At 35.5% G+C, this 9722-nt stretch overlaps 1 pseudogene across 1 annotated transcript; it reads left to right on the top strand.

Annotated features, from left to right (window-relative positions):
• Positions 1-1801: 1801 nt before the first annotated feature.
• Positions 1802-6119, top strand: LOC145106566 (transcription initiation factor TFIID subunit 1-like; annotated as a pseudogene). The gene is made up of 14 exons (XR_013707601.1): positions 1802-1818; positions 2176-2708; positions 2783-2985; positions 3078-3315; positions 3392-3728; positions 3812-4021; positions 4112-4189; positions 4253-4456; positions 4499-4763; positions 4841-5029; positions 5134-5257; positions 5362-5418; positions 5683-5809; positions 5880-6119. The product of XR_013707601.1 is annotated as a transcription initiation factor TFIID subunit 1-like (transcript).
• The last annotated feature ends 3603 nt before the right edge of the window (positions 6120-9722 follow it).

The following is a 9722-nucleotide window of genomic DNA, read 5'->3' as shown; positions in this document are numbered from 1 at the left end:
TTTCTCAAAATTCCTAGTTCACTTAAACTAATTCTATGAAAATTTTTGAAGTAACTTAATATTTTAGAATACTAGGGTTTATCACTACCCAATACCCCACTTAAATCTTTCTTATGGTTTGTATCCATATACTTACAATGAATCCGTTCATATATTTAACTTGCAATAGTTTAAGTCTAAATACTAATATGTAGTATTTAGTTCACTTAAACTACTGCTCTGATACCATCACTAGTATAAAAACAGCATTTTACGACGCGCAATCAATGACACGCGCTGATAGAGGACACGCATTTGTGAGTGCCCTAAAAATTGATGTCAGTTTTCCAAAATATGAACCATAGAGGACACGCAGTTTTGCGTGCCCTAAAATTAGTGTCTATTAAAAGAAACACGGAGGGAACCTTAAATAAAATATGTGTCGTCTAACCATGTCGCTTTATAAATTTTAATGAAACGCGCGTTTAATCCGAAGGGGAAATGAAATCCAAAAATTAAAAAGCCCGCTTTGTTTCCAACGGCTGAAAACCCTAGCTCATCCCCACCGAAAACCCCCTTTCTTTCTTCTCTCTCGATTCTCAAACCTCCATTCACCTTCCGCCATCTGCTGATTCTTCGACCCTTCCGAGTGTCTCCCACCGCCGTCGACTTCCAATGAAAGACGACCGTTCGACCCTTCTGAGTGTCTCCCACGGCCATCCTCTATTTTTGGTTATATATTTAACACCCTCCGTTGTCAGTGTGGAGTTCATACAATCTCTGTCTCCAACTTTGTATTTAGCCCTCTTTAATTTTGATGAGAGCAACGATACCATTGAGAATGTCAAAGAAAAGATCCAGGTTCTTATTTCTCCTTTATTCATACCTCTGATTTCGATTTTGATTCTTCTCGTATTCTCCTCTGTAAAACCCTAATTGGAAAAGCGATACAGATATTAATCATGATTTCCTCCTCCTTCCTTGATCACCAATTCTACTCTCTAAGCATCTCAGGTACGCTCCGTTCCATCTCCCTTATTCTCGTTTTTTTATTGCTCAGGTGAGACATTCACAGTCGCACACAGCACCACACACATATCCACATGTTTACTATTTTGAGCATAAACTTAAGAGTCTGATTTTCCTGACCTAAATTCTGGATTTAATGGGCTGCAATGGAGCTACATTAGTTAATGACTACTACAATATTATACTTCAAATTTTGAGCATAAAAAGTTACCTGATTGTTAACTTGCCAGCTGGCACTGCATATCCACTTGGAGCTGAAGGCAGCTGAAGTTCTTCATTCAGATCGGGCTCATTATCAGGTTGAAGATATGAAGGTACCCCTTCACCTTCAGTTTCTTGACCTATGTCTGCCTCCAAAGCATCAATTTCTGAAACATTTCCATAAAGTGAAGTTAACATTTAAAAAAAAGAATAATAATAATAATAAATCTGTGCTTACCACCCATGAGATCATCTTCATTAATATCATCTGGCACACAGTAACTTCTACCAAGAGATTCTTGTATCTCACTGCTTATATCCATCATGTCCATCATTTCATCTTGCAAATTCTAAACATAAAAACAAGATTAAATGGTCTGTAATTATAAAGTATCAAAAGAAAGAGATTTATAATATTTATACTAACATCAATGTCTTGTATCTTCATAGTTTTCATCATTCCTTTCAGCTCTTTGTTTGCTGATTTCAAAGTTGTCATCTACAAGATACAAAATTTAAAGATAAGTCTTTGATCCCATTTGAAGCAAATGCTTGATAATTGTGACACATACTGTTTGCTGAGATCAGCAATATGGTTAACGAATTGATGTAATTGTGACATTATCTAGCTTTCTGTTTCCGGATAAGCTTAGTACCAATTGTAATTAGGATCAGTGTAGACCTTACTCTTCCATGGGTGAATGAGTTGAGATCAGTAATATGGTTGAAGTTTTGGGTTCAACTTTTTGTCTCAATTAGTCCGCTTGTATTAACCCTAAATTTGTCGCAAGTGAGAGATCTTGCAAGCAATCCAGAACTTGCAAATGAGAATTGTATCCATATGCTTTTTTGTCTATTCAAAAATAAAATAAAAAAGGGTTTTTTCTTGTATTCAAATTTCTTTCAAAATGACTGTAATTTCTTTCCTTCTTTCATTCTCAGGTCTCCGATGGAGAGAGGTTGAAGAAAATCTCCAAAATCATACAGTTCATCTGAAGAAACCATATACCATCCCCAGCTTTTGAGATTAGAATCACGATTGGAAACAACTGATGCTAAAAAAGATACAACAGTTGAAAGCGACACCATTAAACGATTCAACAAACTCACTTTACGCAATAAATATGTTCTTGATGGATCTTGGATGGATCGAATAGTGTGGGACCCGAATCAATCTGTTACAAAGCCAAAATTACTTCTTGATCTTCAAGATGAACAGATGCTTATTGAGATATTGGATAACAAAGATGGAGATGATCTTCAGCTTCATGCTGGAGCCATGATCACAACTCAGTCTGCTGAGTCAGCACCAGATTCATTGGAGCTATTACATGGTTATGGAGGGGGAGATTTAATATAGCTAATGACAAATTCTATTCCAACAGGAAATCTTCCCAACAGTTGAAATCACATTCCAAGAAACGCACATCACATGGTGTTAAAGTCTTGCATTCCATACCTACTCTCAAGCTACAGACAATGAAAGCCAAACTTAGCAAGTAACCACAAAATCTCTAGTGTCGTTTTTCTTTTACTCTGTTGTCAACTCATTTTTCTTTTACTGTATTTGCAGTAAAGATATAGCCTATTTTCATAGGCCAAAAGCTTTATGGTATCCTCATGAAAATGTGGTGGCACTTAAAGAACAAGGAAAGCTGCTTACAAAAGGGTCAATGAAAATTGTATTGAAAAGCTTGGGAGGGAAAGGGAGCAAGCTTCATGTAGATGCTGAGGAGACTGTTTTATCTCTCAAAGGAAAAGCTACCAAGAAGCTTGGTTGGTCTTCTTTTTTGGGCTAATAATAATATTACCACAGTTTCTGTTGAAGTTAATTTTTTTTTTACAAAATTATCCTTTCTTTTTGGTAGATTTTAAACCAAGTGAACCTGTGAAAATTATATACTCTGGAAAGGAGCTTGAAGATGAAAAATATCTTGCTGAACAAGATGTTAGACCAAATTCTTTGCTGCATCTTGTTCGTACAAGAATACATTTATTACCAAGGGCTCAAAAACTTCCTAGTGACAACAAGTCCTTACGCCCTCCTGGATCTTTTAAAAAGAAATCAGATCTTTCAGCTAGAGATGGTCATTCTTTTCTAATGGAGTCAGTGTTCTTCCAAGATCATGCATTATTTTTAGTTTCAGACATTTCTAATGTTTGTTTTCTTTTTTTATATCAGGTATTGTGAGGAAAGGCCTTTACTCCTTGGAAACCCTGGAATGGGTGCTCGATTGTGTACTTATTACCAAAAATCAAGTCCTGGTGATCAAACAGCCACCCAATTGCGTAGTGGGCCCAACAATTTTGGGAACATTCTTACACTCGATCCAGCTGATAAATCCCCTTTTTTAGGAGATATAAAGCCTGGTTCAACTCAATCATGTCTTGAAACAAATATGTACAGAGCTCCAATTTATCCACATAAACTCTCATCCACTGACTATTTACTCATTTGCTCTCCAAAGGGAAAGCTCTTGTTAAGACGCATTGACCGGATTTACGTTATTGGTCAACAGGTTTGACCTATATCTTTCCTTTGTTTGTTTGTTTTTTCCATCTTTATCTTTATTTATTTATTTAAAATGTGTAATGTAAATAGGAGCCTCACATGGAGGTGATGTCCCCTGTATCAAAAGGTGTTCAGATGTATAATATGAATAGGCTTCTGGTGTATATGTATCGTGAGTTTCGCGCTCTTCAAAAACGTGGCTTGACACCTGCCATTCGTGCCAATGAGTTATCTGCACAGTTTGCAAATGTAGCTGAAGTTTCTTTAAGGAAGAGGTTAAAGTTATTCTATGATTTTCAGGTAAAATTTTACTCTTTACTTTACTTTTTTATTACCCATAATAGCGATATATTAACAGTTTGTTTTTACATTTATGTAACCAATCACCAGAAGGGTTCATGGGTTATGAAGCGAAATTTCCGTATTCCATTAGAGGAGGAGCTTAGAAGAATGGTGACACCAGAAAATGTATGTTTTTACTTTTTGCTTTTCTTTAATCTTTATCTTATTTTTTTTGTGTGTGTGTGTTAGGTGTGTGCTTTTGAAAGCATGCTAGCTGGAATGTACAGACTGAAACGTTTAGGAATCAGCATGACTCATCCATCTGGTCTCTCCTCTGCAATGAATCAGCTCCCTGATGAAGCAATTGCTTTAGCTGCTGCTTCCCACATCGAGAGAGAATTACAAATAACTCCCTGGAATTTAAGCAGCAACTTTGTTGCTTGTACAAATCAGGTAAAAAAAACCAAACAGGGACTTAGTACTTAACTGTCTGCTGTTGATGGTCAAAGGATGTCTTTCTTGCAGCTTCAACATCAAACACGAGAAAAATGCCAGGAGATTTGGGATAGACAAGTTCAAAACCTGTCTGTTGTTGATGGTGAAGAAAACGAAAGCGACATTGAAGCACATAGTGATTATGATTCTAATAACTTGGTGGCTGGTGTTAAAGGCCTTAAAATGAGACACATGCCTTCACAAGCTCAAGCTGATGTGGAAAATGAAGATGAAGCTGCTGAGTTATGCAGAATGCTCATTGATGGTATCAACTAATAGCTTCGTTATGTTTTATATTTTTATTTTAAAATTTTCCATTTTAATTATTTATTTATGATTCAGGAGATGACGAGGCAGATCGGAAGAAGAAAAAAAGTGAAAGATACGGGAGCAACTCCTATGTCAAATCATAATTTGAAAAATAAGGAGAGGTTGAAGGGACTCAACACACCTGTGAAAACTATGTCTGCTGTTACACGACCTAATGGATCCTTTTCTATAAATGATAATGTTGTGAAGTCATTAAAAGATGTACGTCTGTAACTCTGTATTCATCATGTGGGACTCGTGTTTTGTAATATTTATATTTAGATTATATAGTTTTAGTGATTGATGTTCATGTGGTGGGGTGGCAGGATGAAATGTTTCCTTACAGGAAGAACTTTTCTGGAAAGATGAAGCCCAAAAGATCTTGAACAAGTTGGTGGTTTGCTAAATAAGAAGCTTAGAATTTTGAATGATGGAATGAATATTATGAAGGTTAGTAAGTTAGTTGCTTTTTTCTCTTTATTGACACAGAAAACAAGATGAAGTTTTAACATAATTTTGTTTAATAAGTTGTTGCTTGATCTATCCTAATGTAGGTTGGAAATACAAAGAAAAATGCAAGAGAGAGTTTTGCATATGGAGCTTGTGGTCAGGTATGGTCTACATATGTTGTGATCTATCCTAATGTAGGTTGGAAATAAGTTGTTATGCCTTTTTCCTTTTTAACATAAAATACAAAGTTCAAGTATGGTCTACATATGTTGTGATGTGATGATTTTATGGTTTGATTCATCAGTTTGGTCACATGAAAACCAACAAACACTGCCCCAAGTACAGAGAAAATTCCAACATCAAAACACTTTCTTTAAAAAAATAAAAAAGTATATAAATTTGACAGTGTGTGTTGCTTGATACAGTACCCAATTCCTTCAGCAAGCCAAAGAACAAAGATCGGTTACTCCAGAGACTCAGATCAAATGTGTCGCCAAGAACCTCGTGTTCTTTTGTCTGACTACCCATGTGTCCCATTGGAGGAAGCTCAAGGTTCTTTACTTCTCTTACACTGTAATAATCCATCTTCACACTTATTTTGTAGTTATGTTTTTTGTTGCAGGCAATATAGATATTGTGAGCAAGTTCATAGGTTTAGAGTCCTTAAGTGGTGTTATTAAGGAAGAGTTGAGACAAGTGAGGCACACATTTAAAAAAAATCAGCACAAATCTTGTTTACAGCACACATTAGGTTATTAGAACTATTAGTTTGTAAATTTTTGTTACAACTTCTATTGATTTGTTTTATTTTTCCATGGAACGATTATTTGTATGACATTAAATTTTATGTAATGGATTGTATTTTTTGTATATGATATTTTATTTTCTATTATGAGACATTAAATACAAATTTAATTTGAAAATTAGTAGATCTATAAATAATATTTTTTTTAAACATTTAAAATTACGATACGCAAAAAGGTGTGTCATCTTCATTTATGACATGGCCTTTCTTGACATGGCCTTTAATGATACACAATGCGAGTCGTAAGGTTACGACACGCAAATGCGTGTCGTCTTCCTTTATGACAGGGCCTTCCTTGATACGCATTGCGTGTCGTAAATGAGCGTCGTAAATGTGTGTCGTAACTGCTCGTCGTAAATGCGCGTCGTCTATAGACGACGCGCAAAAGCGTGTCGTCTCTCGTTATGACAGGGCCTTCCTGGACACGCGTCGTCTGAGCGTTTTACGACCCACATTGCGCGTCGTAAAAGGCTGTTTTTCTAGTAGTGCATGATTGAAAGACCCAAACTTTCAAACTTCACAATATTGTTACTCCAAAACATGCTACATGTATATTTATAAATAATATTTTACATTGATAATGTGATTACAAAAGACTGAATACAAACCGACTAAGTTTTAGTATATTACATAACTACCCAGGTTATAATAATTTTTTATACAAACATAAACCCAAGTACAAAAGTAATAGTATAAACTATTCTAAATCTTCCAACAGTATATGACTATACTGGATTCTCATTACCTGCAATTGTTAAACACTGAGAGGGGTAAGCGGTGACGCTTAGTGAGTTCAATAATAGATACAATATAACGTTATGCCGTATATATATCAACATGACAGAACAAAGGGGGACAAAGAACAACAAAGGCAGATGAGTATCATATGACATGCTTTCCATATCAACAAATAATCTGATTCAAAGATTTACAATCAATGAAACATAACAATTTTAATACTTGATATACATCAATAAGACTTTTGTCCATATGGCATGGAAAAATAACCAATTTCTGAATAAACATTTTGGTAGATTTCACAGGCTTTTAGCCCTATCTAACCTTCTGCCAATGCAATAGTGGTAGAAGTAATTCTCTTACGAGACATGCTCTACACGGCCAGAGCCTACATACCAATACCCAAGTGATGCTTATGTCATACACTTCAAGTAAAAGGTATAATCTCGTTAGTATTCCGTTAGTATACAAGTCATGTTTACATAGCCAAAGGTATAAAACCAGAATAACACAGGAAAGCACATTGAACATATAACACATAATATACAATTGTTACTATAGATTGAACTCACCATGAAATAACCGGGGGTTAAAGTATTAATTTGGGCAGCACTTCGTGTCTAAAAGTGACTTTCTTTGACGAAACCGGGGATTTTTAATTGAAAACCGGCCTTACGCGGGCAGAGTTTCGACTTGAAAATAAAATTTTCTCGGGAACTTCGGAGCGTCTGGACTTGCTTCGGGTGTCGGGAATGATACCGGGGCTTCGGGGGGTTAAAAGTAGGTAAAAAGGAGAGTAAAGAGTGAAAGATGTAAGAATTTGTAAACTAAAACCAGGCAATCTCGCATACTATTTATAGGATCCGAAGGAGCTTACTACGCGAAGCGTAGTCTCGCTGTACGCGGGGCGTACGAGGCTACGTGTCCGATTCTCGGAAGGGAGGGCACGTGGCTCGGACGTGTCCGATACGTGGCTGTCATGCGAAGACCGGCGATGTGGTCAATCCGAGGCCCTACCATGCGAACGCTGGGCGTAAATATATACGCGGGGCGTACCTCCTCAGACTAGCCTCGAATTTTGTGCCATAAACTTCAAAAATTCGTATCTTTTGCATACGAACTCCGTTTTTTACGTTCTTTATATTCACACGTAGGTGAAATTATGCTCTACAACTTTCGTTTAGACTCTGTTGGCTAATTTCGAAATCATTTTTAATATTATATTTTTAACAGGCCGGGACAGATAAGTACGTTAAAAAATTCATAACTTCTTCATCTGACGTCCGTTTTCGTCTGTCTTTTTACCGTTATACTACTATTAACGAGACCCTCGATTCTCGTTTAGGTTGTGTTGGCTAAATTTCTATCGATCTTTATTTCGAGTTTTCAGTTGTCTACTGATATACCGAATCTTGCAAAAATCATAACTTCCTCACACGAAGTCAGATTTTGATGTTCTTTTAATGAAAATTATTGGTTTAACGAATACTACGACTTTCATTTAGATCATATAGTCTAAAAAGTAGTTTATCAAAAACTCACTTTTTACGTCATACGGCGTCGTGTCGGTTCTGTCGCGAAACTTCAATTAGCTATAACTTCTTCGTTATAACTCGGATTTCAATGAGGTTTTCACCTAAATGTTTCTAACGATATTATTTACAACCTTCAATAATATAATTTTACTTATTTTCAACTTTATATTTTCATGAATTTCAATAACTGACATTTGATTGGAATCTCCTAAGACTTCCATTATTTTCTCAACGATTCTAAACATAGTTTTACTTCAATTCTCGTAAAAACTATTTGTTAGAACTCAACGCTTATAATCATATATTATTTCATTATATTATTCACTTTTAAAAATTACAAAACACGATAACTGAATGTGTATGTTACATTGCGACACCAAGGTAACCTCAGATCAATTATAATATGATATTATGGATTTAAAGGAAAACCACTCAAGCTCAGATACCAATTGTGAGAACAAAATTCAATGTGCGGACAAGGTTTGAAAACTCAAACCTTGAATTAAACTTTAAGATCAATGTCTGCTTCTAATTAGTTGGCCCAGTCAATTCTGGTAAACCAGTCAAGACTTTAACATAATATTCAACAAAGTATTCAAGTAAGTAAATGAAGTAAGATCGAGTATAATCAAAATAAATACGATTTAGAATAAGTAGAATGTAAGTGAAAAAAATTTGGCTTGTAAGAGAGTTTGAAATGGTGTGAAGAGAATATTGATTACTTCTATTCTTGGTACATATTCATGAAAACATCTACTCCTTAAATAGTAAAGGAGAGACATGGTACAAACCAAGAAACATTCTAAGGACTAGTTAATACTAAGTGTTTGACAAATATGACACTTACAAGATTTGTTGAAATTGTCCTAAGAATTGTTACATTAACTGAAGACAAAAAGAATTAAATGCTTTTACAGACTCAAACTTCGGAACATCTTCATCTCGTATTTAAAAGGACTTCAGAGCTCTTCACATTTTGGACTTGAGTGACTTTGGATCTGCTTTGATTCGGATTACTAGATGTTCACTTTTCAAGCACTAACAATATCCCCTAAGTGAACTTAGCAATCAGTCAACTCAGTTGGCTTCTTCAGATACGAAAAGTTAAGCACTGTGCAGCTATCTTCGGAATTCCAAATACCATTTAAGGTGATCAATGAACTTCTTCTTCACATTCTCTGGAGTGTCACTTTTATCAGCATTGGCTATGAACTTTTGAAGGATGTTTGAAGGAACGAGATGTTTATAAAGAACTCCGAAAAATTCTTTTTGGTTGGTCTTCTTCTTTAGATAGACATATCCGAGCTTAGGTTCTTCAATGGGACCTTTTGCCAAGATTTGAGCTTCATACAGTTCATAAGTTATCTTCACAAACATATTTTTTGTC

The sequence above is a fragment of the Lactuca virosa genome, chromosome 4 (assembly GCF_052849685.1).
Source record: "Lactuca virosa cultivar CGN04683 chromosome 4, Lactuca_virosa_CGN04683_v6, whole genome shotgun sequence".
Classification (NCBI taxonomy): domain Eukaryota; kingdom Viridiplantae; phylum Streptophyta; class Magnoliopsida; order Asterales; family Asteraceae; genus Lactuca; species Lactuca virosa.
This window is presented reverse-complemented; position numbering and strand designations above follow the sequence as displayed.